The sequence below is a fragment of the Scyliorhinus torazame genome, chromosome 1 (assembly GCF_047496885.1).
Source record: "Scyliorhinus torazame isolate Kashiwa2021f chromosome 1, sScyTor2.1, whole genome shotgun sequence".
In the NCBI taxonomy this organism is placed as follows: domain Eukaryota; kingdom Metazoa; phylum Chordata; class Chondrichthyes; order Carcharhiniformes; family Scyliorhinidae; genus Scyliorhinus; species Scyliorhinus torazame.
In genome coordinates, this window is record NC_092707.1 from 32,891,704 (window position 1) to 32,905,409 (window position 13,706).

Consider the following 13,706-nt stretch of genomic DNA (forward strand, 5'->3'; position numbering starts at 1 on the left):
GTCCGTTCTGCCAGGCCATTGGACTGTGGATATAGGGGACTGCTCGTGATATGCTCAAAGTCCAATGTGTGTGCAGTTACGGAATTCAATGGAGACAAATGGGCGAGAGTGTCTGTCATGAGTCTCTGAGGGATGTTGTGTGTGGCAAAGTGAATCTTGAGCTTGATGATGACTGTGTTACTCGTCATGTTTAGTCTTTTTTTTAATTTAGAGTACTCAATTATTTTTTTTCCAATTAAAGGGCAATTTAGCGTGGCCAGTCCACCTACCCTGCACATCTTTGGGTTGTGAGGGTGAGACCCACGCAGACACGGGGAGAATGTGCAAACTCCACACGGACAGTGACCCGGGGCCGGGATTCGAACTTGGGTTCCTTGGTGCCGCGGGCAGCAGTGCTAACCACTGTGCCACCGTGCTGCCCCCCCAGTTAGTCAAACTCAAACCAACCGGAATAGAAATCAACCAAGACTATGTTTACCATTGTTTTGTATTGTATTGTTTACCATTCCAGTCACAGATGTCACTTGCTGTGAACGGCAATGGGAGGTCCGGTGAGATTAGATGATTCGGTATCTCTCTACAGGTGCTCGTATTGTAGCAGCAGTGGGGCGCCGAATGCCTGTCCGGGTCTGTTGAAGGCTGCTGCGCGATGTTCTTGCCAACACCATTCAACATCCTGGTGGAGACAGTGATGACGAAGTCCAGAAACCACACTATAAATCAGAATAAACTTAGAAAGATAATTTGTCAAACCAAGGAAGCACTGCAGGGCATGCTTGTCCACGGGAATGGCCATCTGTGGTATAACCGTTGTCCTGTCTGGATCAGGCTTTACACCATCGGCTGGGTCTAGATGACTCACGTAGGGAACTTAGTTGGTCCTGAATCTGCATTTCTCAGGATTAAGCTTCAGCTGTTTGGTCTTGGTTCTGTCGGAGACGAGACAAGATGTAAATCACATTCTTGCACAGTACGACCCCAAACTAGGATGTTATCAACAATGATTTTGAAAGGGTGGCCTGCAGAGAGTTGCTCCGTGCACCACTGGAAGACCTCGCTGCCAGTGGAGATCCGGAGACACCAACGTCATTAGTTTCGAGGATTCTTCATTTAACGGGATCTGCCAGGAACCACATTTCACATCATAGATGCTGAACACCTTAGTAATGGGCATGTTAGCTATCACCTGTCCCTCTATCTTCATAGGATGATGGGGTGTGAGCAGCGCTTTGTTCAGGTGCACTGGGTAATGCATACACTGACCATGCCATCTTTCTTTACTGCAGCCACCATTGCTGAAACCCATTCTGTGGCCTCATCAATTGGAGTTATAACACCGAGGGCGCGATTTAACTAAATGGGAACAAAGTCCCATCGCGAGCACGTTTCGCTGCGTGTTTCCCAGCGCTTGCAGCGTCGAGAAACACATGGCTATAAAACACCACTCGCGTTGTACAGGGGGCCTCAAGCAAGGAACGCACGGCCAAGGCCACACATAACCCGTTTTCTATTCTGTTGCCATTTTTAAATGACGTCCTGATCTCCAAGGCCCCTAAAGCGACCCCCAATATGTAGGAGGGTCCCCGCCCCACCCCCCAACGCAAGCGCAGGGCACCCCCTGCCCGATGGCCAGCCAGATAAAAATACCAGCATGGCACCTGGCAGTGCCCATGCCACGCTGGCTGTGCCATGGCGCCGGGTCTTACATTACTGCAAATCAAGTTGAGGGTGGTGAAGATCCCACCCTTTCCTCTGACTGTGTTGACACTCTCGCAATAGAGTGTTCTTGGAGGCTCTGTTGCTTTGGCTGGGTTCTGGGTCATTCACCTTACTGACGCTGCTACCCCTGGAGGACCAATCAGCTGCCATGTTACTGATGGCAGAGGAAAGCTGCTAAGGTTTCAATCTGCAGTATTTAGTGAAGTGTTTCCACATTTGTTGCATTTTTACAATATGTGAAACAAACTGTTCTGTCCTGAGGGTGCTGGCCACTGCAGTTAGAGCAGGACGTGCCCTGTACTGTGAGTACTACTGTTTCCCACCTAAAGCCTCTACTTCTATTTTCTGATTGTTCGTTTAATATGTATACCAATGACTGTTTGTAATGTTACTCTTGCGGCAGCTACTTGCAGACTAAACTGTTGGGAATTACACAAACTAGTCGATCTCTGACTATTTATCAATGAGAGTTCCAAATGCACATTTCTTTGACAAGATTTTCAGGGTGGCCACATGAGATTATATTGATCTATCTGCTCTTTGGTTTGTTGAATTGAACGCATGTCTGTCGAGAATTATATATTTTACCGGAAGACAGATATTCTCAAATATTTTTAGGATTATTTCAGGCTCTTCTTTTTACTCCTCCATCTGGAAAACAAACAACTCAATTTTCTCGATGGCCTCGGGGGCTAGTTAAGTTCAATAATGTATAAGCCTGTTCCTTTTTTGTCTTGTCAGACAATGCAGCACCGCAGTAAATATGCCACTCTTTCTCAATGCACCACCGCAGTAAATGTGCCACTCTTTCTCAATGCACCACTGCAGTAAATGTGCCATTCCTTTCTCAATGCAGCACCGCAGTAAATATGCCACTCCTTCCTCAATGCAGCACTGCATTAAATACGCCACTCCTTCCTCAATGCAGCACCGCAGTAAATGTGCCACTCTTTCTCAATGCACCACTGCAGTAAATATGCCATTCCTTCCTCAATGCAGCACCGCAGTAAATACGCCACTCCTTCTCAATGCAGCACCGCAGTAAATACGCCACTCTTTCTCAATGCAACACCGCAGTAAATGTGCCACTCTTTCTCAATGCACCACTGCAGTAAATATGCCATTCCTTTCTCAATGCAGCACCGCAGTAAATACGCCACTCCTTCCTCAATGCAGCACTGCATTAAATACGCCACTCCTTCCTCAATGCAGCACCGCAGTAAATATGCCACTCCTTCTCAATGCAGCACTGCAGTAAATATGCCACTCCTTCCTCAATGCAGCACCGCAGTAAATATGCCACTCCTTCTCAATGCAGCACCGCAGTAAATACGCCACTCCTTCTCAATGCAGCACCGCAGTAAATATGCTACTCCTTCCTCACTGCAGCACCGCAGTAAATACGCCACTCCTTCTCAATGCAGCACCGCAGTAAATATGCCACTCCTTCTCAATGCAGCACCGCAGTAAATACGCCACTCCTTCTCAATGCAGCACCGTAGTAAATACGCCACTCCTTCTCAATGCAGCACCTCAGTAAATACGCCACTCCTTCTCAATGCAGCACCGCAGTAAATACGCCACTCCTTCTCAATTTTTTGTCTGCAATGGTTTTCTGAAAGATGAGGGGATGGATGCAGCGAAGTCCTTGTGCCATACTGCGAACTCCTGACACTATGTAAATATGTTGGGTTCCCGAAACAATGACAAGAACTTGTAACAAAGAGTAGTTTATTCTCGAGTTCAGCAGCGACTTCATGCTTGTACTCTGCCCTGGCTCCCGGGGAGAACTCGCATGGTGCTGACAGATGACCTTGTTTGTAGCCGTGTCATCACTCAGTCTACAGGTAAGCTGTTCAGGAACTTTAGCACAGAGGAAGATGACGTCACTGCTAATGGATAAAATACTCTCCACACTGCCTTCTCACAAGGTGCTGCTGACACTCCCAACTTGATTGGCTTCATAAAGTTGTTAAATTATTTGAGGCACTGATGCACTATCAATTACGACGAGACAAGAGTAGAGAGTAATCGAGGCTTTATTACACAGAGATGTGTGGCCTCCTACAGCTGCTGCCGAAATGGCTGCCGTTCGGAGAGCACACACATTTATACTCCGCCTACTGGGCGGAGCCAGTAGGCAGGGATCTACCCCCGTACTTGTAGTACAGGGGCCTTACCGTAATACCCTCGTATGCAGTATATACAATACAACAGTGGTGACTACCACATTCACCCCCTGTTAGCAGTCTGGATCAGAAATTGGCTAGCTGGAAGAAGACAAAGGGTGGTGATTGATGGGGAAGGTTCAGACTGGAGTCCAGTTACGAGTGGTGTACCACAAGGATCTGTTTTGGGGCCACTGCTGTTTGTCATTTTTATAAATGACCTGGAGGAGGGCGTAGAAGGATGGGTGAGTAAATTTGCAGATGACACTAAAGTCGGTGGAGTTGTGGACCGTGCGGAAGGATGTTACAAGTTACAGAGGGACATAGATAAGCTGGGCTGAGAGGTGGCAAATGGAGTTTAATGCAGAAAAGTGTGAGGTGATTCATTTTGGAAGGAATAACAGGAAGACAGAGTACTGGGCTAATGGTAAGATTCTTGGCAGTGTGGATGAGCAGAGAGATCTCAGTGTCCATGTACATAGCTCCCTGAAAGTTGCCACCCAGGTTGAGAGGGTTGTTAAGAAGGCGTACGGTGTGTTAGCTTTTATTGGTAGAGAGATTGAGTTTCGGAGCCATAAGGTCATGTTGCAGCTGTACAAAACTCCGGTGCGGCCGCATTTAGAGTATTGCGTGCAATTCTGGTCACCGCATTATAGGAAGGATGTGGAAGCATTGGAAAGGGTGCAGAGGAGATTTACCAGAATGTTGCCTGGTATGGAGGGAAGATCTTATGAGGAAAGGCTGAGGGACTTGAAGCTGTTTTTGTTCGAGAGAAGGTTAAGACGTGACTTAATTGAGGCATACAAGATGATCAGAGGATTGGATCGGGTGGACAGTGAGAGCCTTTTTCCTCGGATGGTGATGTCTAACACGAGGGGACATAGCTTTAAATTGAGGGGAGATAGATATAGGACAGATGTCAGAGGTAGGTTCTTTACTCAGAGAGTAGTAAGGGTGTGGAATGCCCTGCCTGCAACAGTAGTGGACTCACCAACACTAAGGACATTGAAATAGTCAGTGGATAGACATATGGACGATAAGGGAATAGTGTAGATGGGCTTTAGAGCGGTTTCACAGGTCGGCGCAACATCGAGGGCCGAAGGGCCTGTACTGCGCTGTTATGTTCCATGTTAAAAAAGAGTCCAGCGGGGGTGGCGGAAAACTATTTACATGCAGGTTGTTTAAAATTTAAGAGGTCACAAATTTAGACTATCGGGCGCCTTGATCCGTCGTTGCGGGCGCCGCCGTTCTGGTGGCGAGTCAGGCGTCGGTTCGGTCGTCGGTGACTCTGGGAGCGTGTCGACCTCATCTTCATCCCCGGGTGGGACCAAGGGGAGGACGGATCGTCCTGGAGTGGGGGCTGTGGTGGGGTGCACTGGGGGGAGGGAGGGTGGCGCTGGGGCAGGGGGGGTGATGTGTGAGGACCCAGCTGGTGCCAGGTCCCTGAGGGAGACTGTGTCTTGGCGGCCGTCAGGATGCGCTACTTAGGCGTACTGCGGGTTTGCGTGGAGTAGCTGTACTCTCTAAACCAACGGGTCCGCCTTGTGGAGCCGCACGTGCTTGCGGAGGAGAACCGGTCCTGGAGCTGCCAACCATGTTGGGAGCGAAACCCCGGAGGTGGACTTCCTGGGGAAGGCAAGGAGACGTTAATGGGGAGTTTCGTTAGTCGCAGTGCACAAGGGCGACCAAATGGAGTGAAGGGCGTCGGGGAGGACCTCCTGCCAGCGGGAGGCCGGGAGATTTCTGGACCGTACGGCCAGCTGGACAGCCTTCCAGACCGTCCCATTCTCCCGCTCCACCTGCCCGTTTCCCCGGGGGTTGTAGCTGGTCGTCCTGCTCGAGGCAATGGCCCTGTTGAGCAGGTACTGGCGCAGCACATCGCTCATAAACGAGGATCAATTGTTGCTGTGGATGTAGGCAGGGAAACCGAACAGAGCGAAGATGGTGTTGGGGGCTTTGATGAAGGTGGCAGACGTCATATCGGGTCATGGCATGGTGAATCTGGAATATTCGTCGACCACATTGAGAAAATACGTGTTGCAGTCGGTGGAGGGGAGAGGCCATTTGAAGTCCACGCTGAGGCGTTCAAAGGGGCGGGAGGCCTTCACCAGGTGCGCTCGGTCTGGCCGGTAGAAGTGTGGTTTACACTCTGCGCAGACCTGGCAGTCTCTGGTGAAAGCCCTGATTTCCTCGCTGGAGTAGGACAGATTGAAGGCCTTTATGAAGTGATAAAAGCGGGTGACCCCTGAGTGACAGAGATCGTCGTGCAGGTTCCGGAGTCGGGCCACTTGTGCGCTGGCACATGTACCTCCGGACAGGGCATCGGGGGGCTCGTTGAGCTTACCGGGGAGATACAAAATCTTGTAATTGTAGGTGGAGAGCTCGATCCTCCACCTCAAGATCTTATCATTTTTGATCTTGCCCCGCTGCGTATTGTTAAACACGAAGGCATCCGACCGTTGGTCAGTGAGGAGAGTTAATCTCCTGTCGGCCAGGTAATGCCTCCAATGCCGCACAGCTTCAACGATAGCTTGGGCCTCCTTTTCGACAGAGGAGTGCTGAATTTCGGAGGCATGGAGGGTGCGGGAAAAGAATGCCACGGGCCTGCCTGCCTGGTTGAGGGTGGGGGCCAGAGCGACGTCTGATGCATCGCTCTCGACTTGAAAGGGGAATGTCTCGTCGACCGCGTGCATCGCGGCCTTGGCGATGTCGGCCTTGATACGGTTGAGGGCCTGGTGAACCTCGGCTGTCAGGGGAAAAACTGTGGAGTGGATGAGTGGGCGGGCCTTGTCCGCATAGTTAGGGATCCACTAGGCGTAGTACGAGAAGAACCCCAGGCATCGTTTGAGGACCTTGGGGAAGGGGGAGTTCCATGAGGGGGCGCATGCGATCGGGGTCGGGCCCTAGAACTCCATTTTGCACCACACAGCCGAGGATGGCTAATCGGTTTGCGCTGAACACACACTTCTCCTTATTGTAGGTTAGGTTGAGGAGTTTGGCGGTGTGGAGGAATTTGGAAAGGTTAGCGCCATGGTCAAAGAAAGGTACAGCACAGGAACAGGCCCTTCGGCCCTCCAAGCCCGTGCCGACCATACTGCCCGACTAAACTACAATCTTCTACACTTCCTGGGTCCGTATCCTTCTATTCCCATCCTATTCATGTATTTGTCAAGATGCCCCTTAAATGTCCCTATCGTCCCTGCTTCCACTACCTCCTCCGGTAGTGAGTTCCAGGCGCCCACTACCCTCTGCGTAAAAAACTTGCCTCGTACATCTACTCTAAACTTTGCCCCTCTCACCTTAAACCTATGGCCCCTAGTAATTGACCCCTCTACCCTGGGGAAAAGCCTCTGACTATCCACTCTGTCTATGCCCCTCATAATTTTGTATACCTCTATCAGGTCGCCCCTCAACCTCCTTCGTTCCAGTGAGAACAAACCGAGTTTATTCAATCGCTCCTCATAGCTTATGCCCTCCATACCAGGCAACATTCTGGTAAATCTCTTCTGCACCCTCTCTAAAGCCTCCACATCCTTCTGGTAGTGTGGCGACCAGAATTGAACACTATACTCCAAGTGTGGCCTAACTAAAGTTCTATACAGCTGCAACATGATTTGCCAATTCTTATACTCAATGTCCCGGCCAATGAAGGCAAGCATGCCGTATGCCTTCTTGACTACCTTCTCCACCTGTGTTGCCCCTTTCAATGACCTGTGGACCTGTACTCCTAGATCTCTTTGACTTTCAATACTCTTGAGGGTTCTACCATTCACTGTATATTCCCTACCTGCATTAGCCCTTCCAAAATGCATTACCTCACATTTGTCCGGATTAAACTCCATCTGCCATCTCTCCGCCCAAGTCTCCAGACAATCTAAATCCTGCTGTATCCTCAGACAGTCCTCATCGCTATCCGCAATTCCACCAACCTTTGTGTCGTCTGCAAACTTACTAATCAGACCAGTTACATTTTCCTCCAAATCATTTATATATACTACAAAGAGCAAAGGTCCCAGCACTGATCCCTGTGGAACACCACTGGTCACAGCCCTCCAATGAGAAAAGCATCCCTCCATTGCTACCCTCTGCCTTCTATGGCCTAGCCAGTTCTGTATCCACCTTACCAGTTCACCCCTGATCCCGTGTGACTTCACCTTTTGTACTAGTCTACCATGAGGGACCTTGTCAAAGGCCTTACTGAAGTCCATATAGACAACATCTACTGCCCTACCTGCATCAATCATCTTAGTGACCTCCTCGAAAAACTCTATCAAGTTAGTGAGACACGACCTTCCCTTCACAAAACCGTGCTGCCTCTCACTAATACGTCCATTTGCTTCCAAATGGGAGTAGATCCTGTCTCGAAGAATTCTCTCCAGTAATTTCCCTACCACTGAAGTAAGGCTCACCGGCCTGTAGTTCCCGGGATTATCCTTGCTACCCTTCTTAAACAGAGGAACAACATTGGCTATTCTCCAGTCCTCCGGGACATCCCCTGAAGACAGCGAGGATCCAAAGATTTCTGTCAAGGCCTCAGCAATTTCCTCTCCAGCCTCCTTCAGTATTCTGGGGTAGATTCCATCAGGCCCTGGGGACTTATCTACCTTAATATTTTTTAAGACACCCAACACCTCGTCTTTTTGGATCACAATGTGACCCAGGCTATCTACACCCCCTTCTCCAGACTCAACATCTACCAATTCCTTCTCTTTGGTGAATACTGATGCAAAGTATTCATTTAGTACCTCGCCCATTTCCTCTGGCTCCACACATAGATTCCCTTGCCTATCCTTCAGTGGGCCAACCCTTTCCCTGGCTACCCTCTTGCTTTTTATGTACGTGTAAAAAGCCTTGGGATTTTCCTTAACCCTATTTGCCAATGACTTTTCATGACCCCTTCTAGCCCTCCTGACTCCTTGCTTAAGTTCCTTCCTACTTTCCTTATATGCCACACAGGCTTCGTCTGTTCCCAGCCTTTTAGCCCTGACAAATGCCTCCTTTTTCTTTTTGACGAGGCCTACAATATCACTCGTCATCCAAGGTTCCCGAAAATTGCCGTATTTATCTTTCTTCCTCACAGGAACATGCCTGTCCTGTATTCCTTTCAACTGACACTTGAAAGCCTCCCACATGTCAGATGTTGATTTGCCCTCAAACATCCGCCCCCAATCTATGTTCTTCAGTTCCCGCCTAATATTGTTATAATTAGCCTTCCCCCAATTTAGCACATTCATCCTAGGACCACTCTTATCCTTGTCCACCAGTACTTTAAAACTTACTGAATTGTGGTCACTGTTACCGAAATGCTCCCCTACTGAAACATCTACCACCTGGCCGGGCTCATTCCCCAATACCAGGTCCAGTACCGCCCCTTCCCTAGTTGGACTGTCTACATATTGTTTTAAGAAGCCCTCCTGGATGCTCCTTACAAACTCCGCCCCGTCTAAGCCCCTGGCACTAAGTGAGTCCCAGTCAATATTGGGGAAGTTGAAGTCTCCCATCACCACAACCCTGTTGTTTTTACTCTTTTCCAAAATCTGTCTACCTATCTGCTCCTCCATCTCCCGCTGGCTGTTGGGAGGCCTGTAGTATACCCCCAACATTGTGACTGCACCCTTCTTATTCCTGATTTCTACCCATATAGCCTCACTGCCCTCGGAGGTGTCCTCTCGCAGTATAGCTGTGATATTCTCCCGAACAAGTAGCGCAACTCCGCCTCCCCTTTTACATCCCCCTCTATCCCGCCTGAAACATCTAAATCCTGGAACGTTTAGCTGCCAATCCTGCCCTTCCCTCAACCAGGTCTCTGTAATGGCAACAACATCATAGTTCCAAGTAGTAATCCAAGCTCTAAGTTCATCTGCCTTACCCGTAATGCTCCTTGCATTAAAACATATGCACTTCAGGCCACCAGACCCGCTGTGTTCAGCAACTTCTCCCCGTCTGCTCTGCCTCAGAGCCACACTGTCCCTATTCCCTAGTTCTCCCTCAATGCTCTCACCTTCTGACCTATTGCTCCCGGTGGGCCGTGGCCGCAGATGGACCACCATCTGGTCGTGGCCGCAGATGGTGACGTTATCCAGGTAAGGGAAAGTGGCCCGCAGTCCGTACCGGTCAACCATTCAGTCCATCTCCCGTTGGAAGACCGAGACCCCGTTAAGTGACGCCGAAGGGAACCCAAAGGAAGTGGTAAAGGCAGCCGTCTGCTTCAAACGTGGTGTACTGGCGGTCCGCCTTGCGAATGGGGAGCTGGTGGTAGGCAGATTTCAGGTCCACTGTGGAAAAGACCCGGTACTGTGCAATCTGATTGACCATGTCAGATATGCGTGGGAAGGGGTACGCGCCGAGCTGCGTGTACCGATTGATGGTCTGGCTGTAGTCAACGACCATCCTGTTTTTCTCCCCAGTTTTCACCACTACCACTTGGGCTCTCCAGGGGCTGTTGCTGACCTCGATGATACCTTCCCACAGCAGCCGCTGGACCTCAGACCTGATGAAGGTATTGTCCTGGGCACTGTACCGTCTGCGCCTGGTGGCGACGGGTTTGCAATCCAGGGTGAGGTTCGCAAACAGGTGGGTCGACCTTAAGGGTCGTGAGGCCACAGACAGTAAGGGGTGGTAGGGACCCGCCAAATTTCAGGGTTAGGCTCTGGAGGTTGCACTGGAAGTCCAGGCCTAGTAGCAAGGCAGCGCAGAGGTTGGGGAGGACGTAGAACCGGAAGCTGCTGAACTCTACGCCCTGGATGGTGAGGGAGGCGGTGCAATACCCCCGGATCACCACGGAGTGGGATCCGAAGGCCAGGGTGAGTCTCTAGTTGATGGGGTGTACCGTGAGGGAGCAGCGCCTTACTGTATCGGGATGGATGAAGCTCTCAGTGCTCCCGGAGTCCAGAAGCAGGATATCTTGTGCCCGTCGACCTTCACTGTCGTCGACGCGGTCGCGAGGTTGTGCGGTCGGGACTGGTTGATCGTTATAGAGGCCAGACGTGGCTGGTCGGCGGCGGTTGCAGGTGATGAGCGGCCCGATGAGGTGCCCGATGAGCAGAGGTCCTGAGGCGGGGAAGATGGCGGCGCCCACGGGCCGCACGTGTCCTGAGGCAGGCAAGATGGCGGCGCCCACGGGCCGCACGTGTTGTGAGGCGAGCAAGATGGAGGCGCCCATGGGCCGCACGTGGTCTGAGGCGAGGAAGATGGCGACGCCTGCGGGTCGCACATGAGGGGTGCCGAGACAATAGCGGCGACCGAGCGGGCCTGGCACACTGTAGCGAAATGTCCTTTCTTCCCGCATGCCTAGCAGAGCGCGCTCCGTGCCGGGCAGCGCTGTCGGGGGTTTGTGTGTCCGCAGAAGTAGCACTTGGGTCCCCCGGGGTTGGTTGGCTGCCGCGCGGCGCAGGCCTGGGGTTGGCTGGGGGAGGTCGCTGATGGGGTCCACGGTGGGGTGTGCGCTGCCGGGGTCCACGATGCGCAGGAGGCGTGGGCCATGCGGTCGGGGGCATACGCCTGTATATTGCGTAAGGCGACTGTGAGCGACAGCGCTAGTTTCTTGGTCGCTGCGAGATCGAGGGTAGCCCCTTCTAAGAGACGCTGGCGGATGTAGGCCGACCCTATGCCCGTAACGAACGCGTCTCTAAGTAGCAGGTCAGAATGTTCAGCGGCCGAAATGGCCTGGCAGTCGCAGTCTCTCACCAGGACGTGCAGGGCATGCCAGAAATCTTTCACTGACTTCCCGGGGAGTTGATGCCGCGTGGACAGGAGGTGCCTGGCGTAGATTTTGTTGATCTGCTGAGTGTAGTTCTCCTTCAGTAGCGCCATGGCCTCAACGTCGGTCGGTGCGTCCCGGATGAGGGGAAAGATATTGGGGCTCAGCCGCGTGTAGAGGATCTGGAGCTTCTGTGCCTCTGAGGGTGGTTCAGTCGCAGATCCAATGTATGCTTCAAAGCAAGCTAGCCAATGTGCGAAGGCCGACTTGGCGTTGTCTGCTTGAGGGTGCAGCTGCAGCCGATCAGCTTGATGTGGAGATCCATCGTTGTAAAATCTCTGCGTAATAAATTGATGCACTATCAATTGCGACGAGACGAGAGTAGAGAGTAATCGAGGCTTTATTACGCAGAGGTGTGGAGCCTCACGCAGCTGCTGCCGATATGGCTGCAGCTCGGAGAGCCCACACATTTATACTCCGCCTACTGGGCGGAGCCAACAGGCAGGGATCTACTCCTACTGTAATACCCTTGAATGCAGTATATACAATACAACAGTGGTGACTACCACAGCACTAGGCTGCAGGGTGTGGTATCTTTGTTGTGGTTCATTACTCTGACTCCCTACTGTCACTGCCGTTATGCTTCATTCCCTTTGACTTTCTGGGCAAAACAATGTTGGCCTCCTCCGCTTTGCTGAGAGGTAGTGCCCGTTGCTTCCTCAGCCTTCCTGCAGCAGGTGTTCTGTGTTGGGAATTGTGATGGAATACATGTGGAACCCAAGCATTTTTAAATTCTGAGAAGTTAGAAACTGACGGTGCAGTGAGATCGAGGGATCCGAGTGCAGAAATCACTAAAAGCTGCTGGACAATTACAAAATATAATGTAAAACATGCTAGTGGTATCAAGGGGGCTGATATACATACAGGTGAATGACAACATATCACTACTTTCAGGAAACCAATAACCAAAGTCTAAAGTAGTGGCAAGAAAAGCAATCCCAAACCAGCCTTGTTCCCTGACAATCTAATAATAATAATAATCGCTTATTGTCACGCGTAGGCTTCAATGAAGTTACTGTGAAAAGCCCCTAGTTGCCACATTCCGGCGCCTGTTCGGGGAGGCTGGTACGGGAATTGAACCGTGCTGCAGGCCTGCTTGGCCTGCTTTAAAAGCCAGCGATTTAGCCCTGTGCTAAACCAGCCCCCCCAGATGTTACTGGAATGTAAACTCTGGTTGGACTCCCTTCACTTTACCGTATTCAGTTCTGACTACCTGCTACAATCACAGGAGTCCAGAAAATGTTTTAAACCCAATTTGTATATTCCAAAGTAAATGCAAGCTGCAAAGTAGCGGGGAGTACAACTAGTTCCATCTGAAGATGCCAGTTTCCTTCCTGGCCTGCTTTTGTCGGTGGATTGGGCCTCTGTCCCTCAGTTTTGGGGTGGGGGGGGGGGGTGCAGGCTTGTATTTCACAAGCCCCATGGGTAGATCAATTGGGTCATCGGGAGTTATATCACTACCCACATTTCAAAGACTGTATTGGCCTTGAAGGGAGGCGGAGCAGATTCACCATAAGGATGTGGGCTTAAGGGGTTGAGTTATGAGAACTGGTAGTATATATTAGACTTATTCCATCACACTTGTAGATGGTGTACAGGCTTTGGGGAGTCAGGAGGCGAGTTACTCACCATAGCCTTTGATCTGCTCTTGTAGCCACAGTATTTATATGGCTAGTCCAGTTCAATTTCTGGTCAATGGTAACCCCCATGTTGTTGATAGTGGGAGATTCAGTGATGGTACTGCCATTGAATATCATGGGGAAGATGTTTAATTCTCTCTTATTGGAGATGGTCCTTGCCTGGCACTTGTGCGAGTGTTACTTGCCACTTGTCAGCCCAAACCTGGATATTGTCCAGGTCTTTGCACGTGAACTGTTTCAGTGTTTGAGGAGTCACAAATGGTGCTGAACATTGTGCAGTCATCAACGAACATTCCCACAATTTCAGGGTGGAAAGTCATTGATGAAACAGTTGGAAATGGTTGGGCCTCGGACACTATCCCGAGTGCAGTGATATCCCGGGACAGAGATGACTGACCGCCAACAACCACAACCATCTTC

The 13,706-nt window shown here is 50.8% G+C and overlaps 1 long non-coding RNA gene across 1 annotated transcript in view; it reads right to left on the reverse strand.

Annotated features, from left to right (window-relative positions):
* Nucleotides 1-469: 469 nt before the first annotated feature.
* LOC140429368 (uncharacterized) overlaps nucleotides 470-13,706 on the reverse strand; it is a 28,402-nt gene continuing 15,165 nt past the window's right edge. Inside the window, exon 2 of the long non-coding RNA XR_011949061.1 lies at nucleotides 470-929. This is a non-coding gene — a long non-coding RNA (uncharacterized lncRNA). The remainder of the gene's footprint in view (nucleotides 930-13,706) is intronic.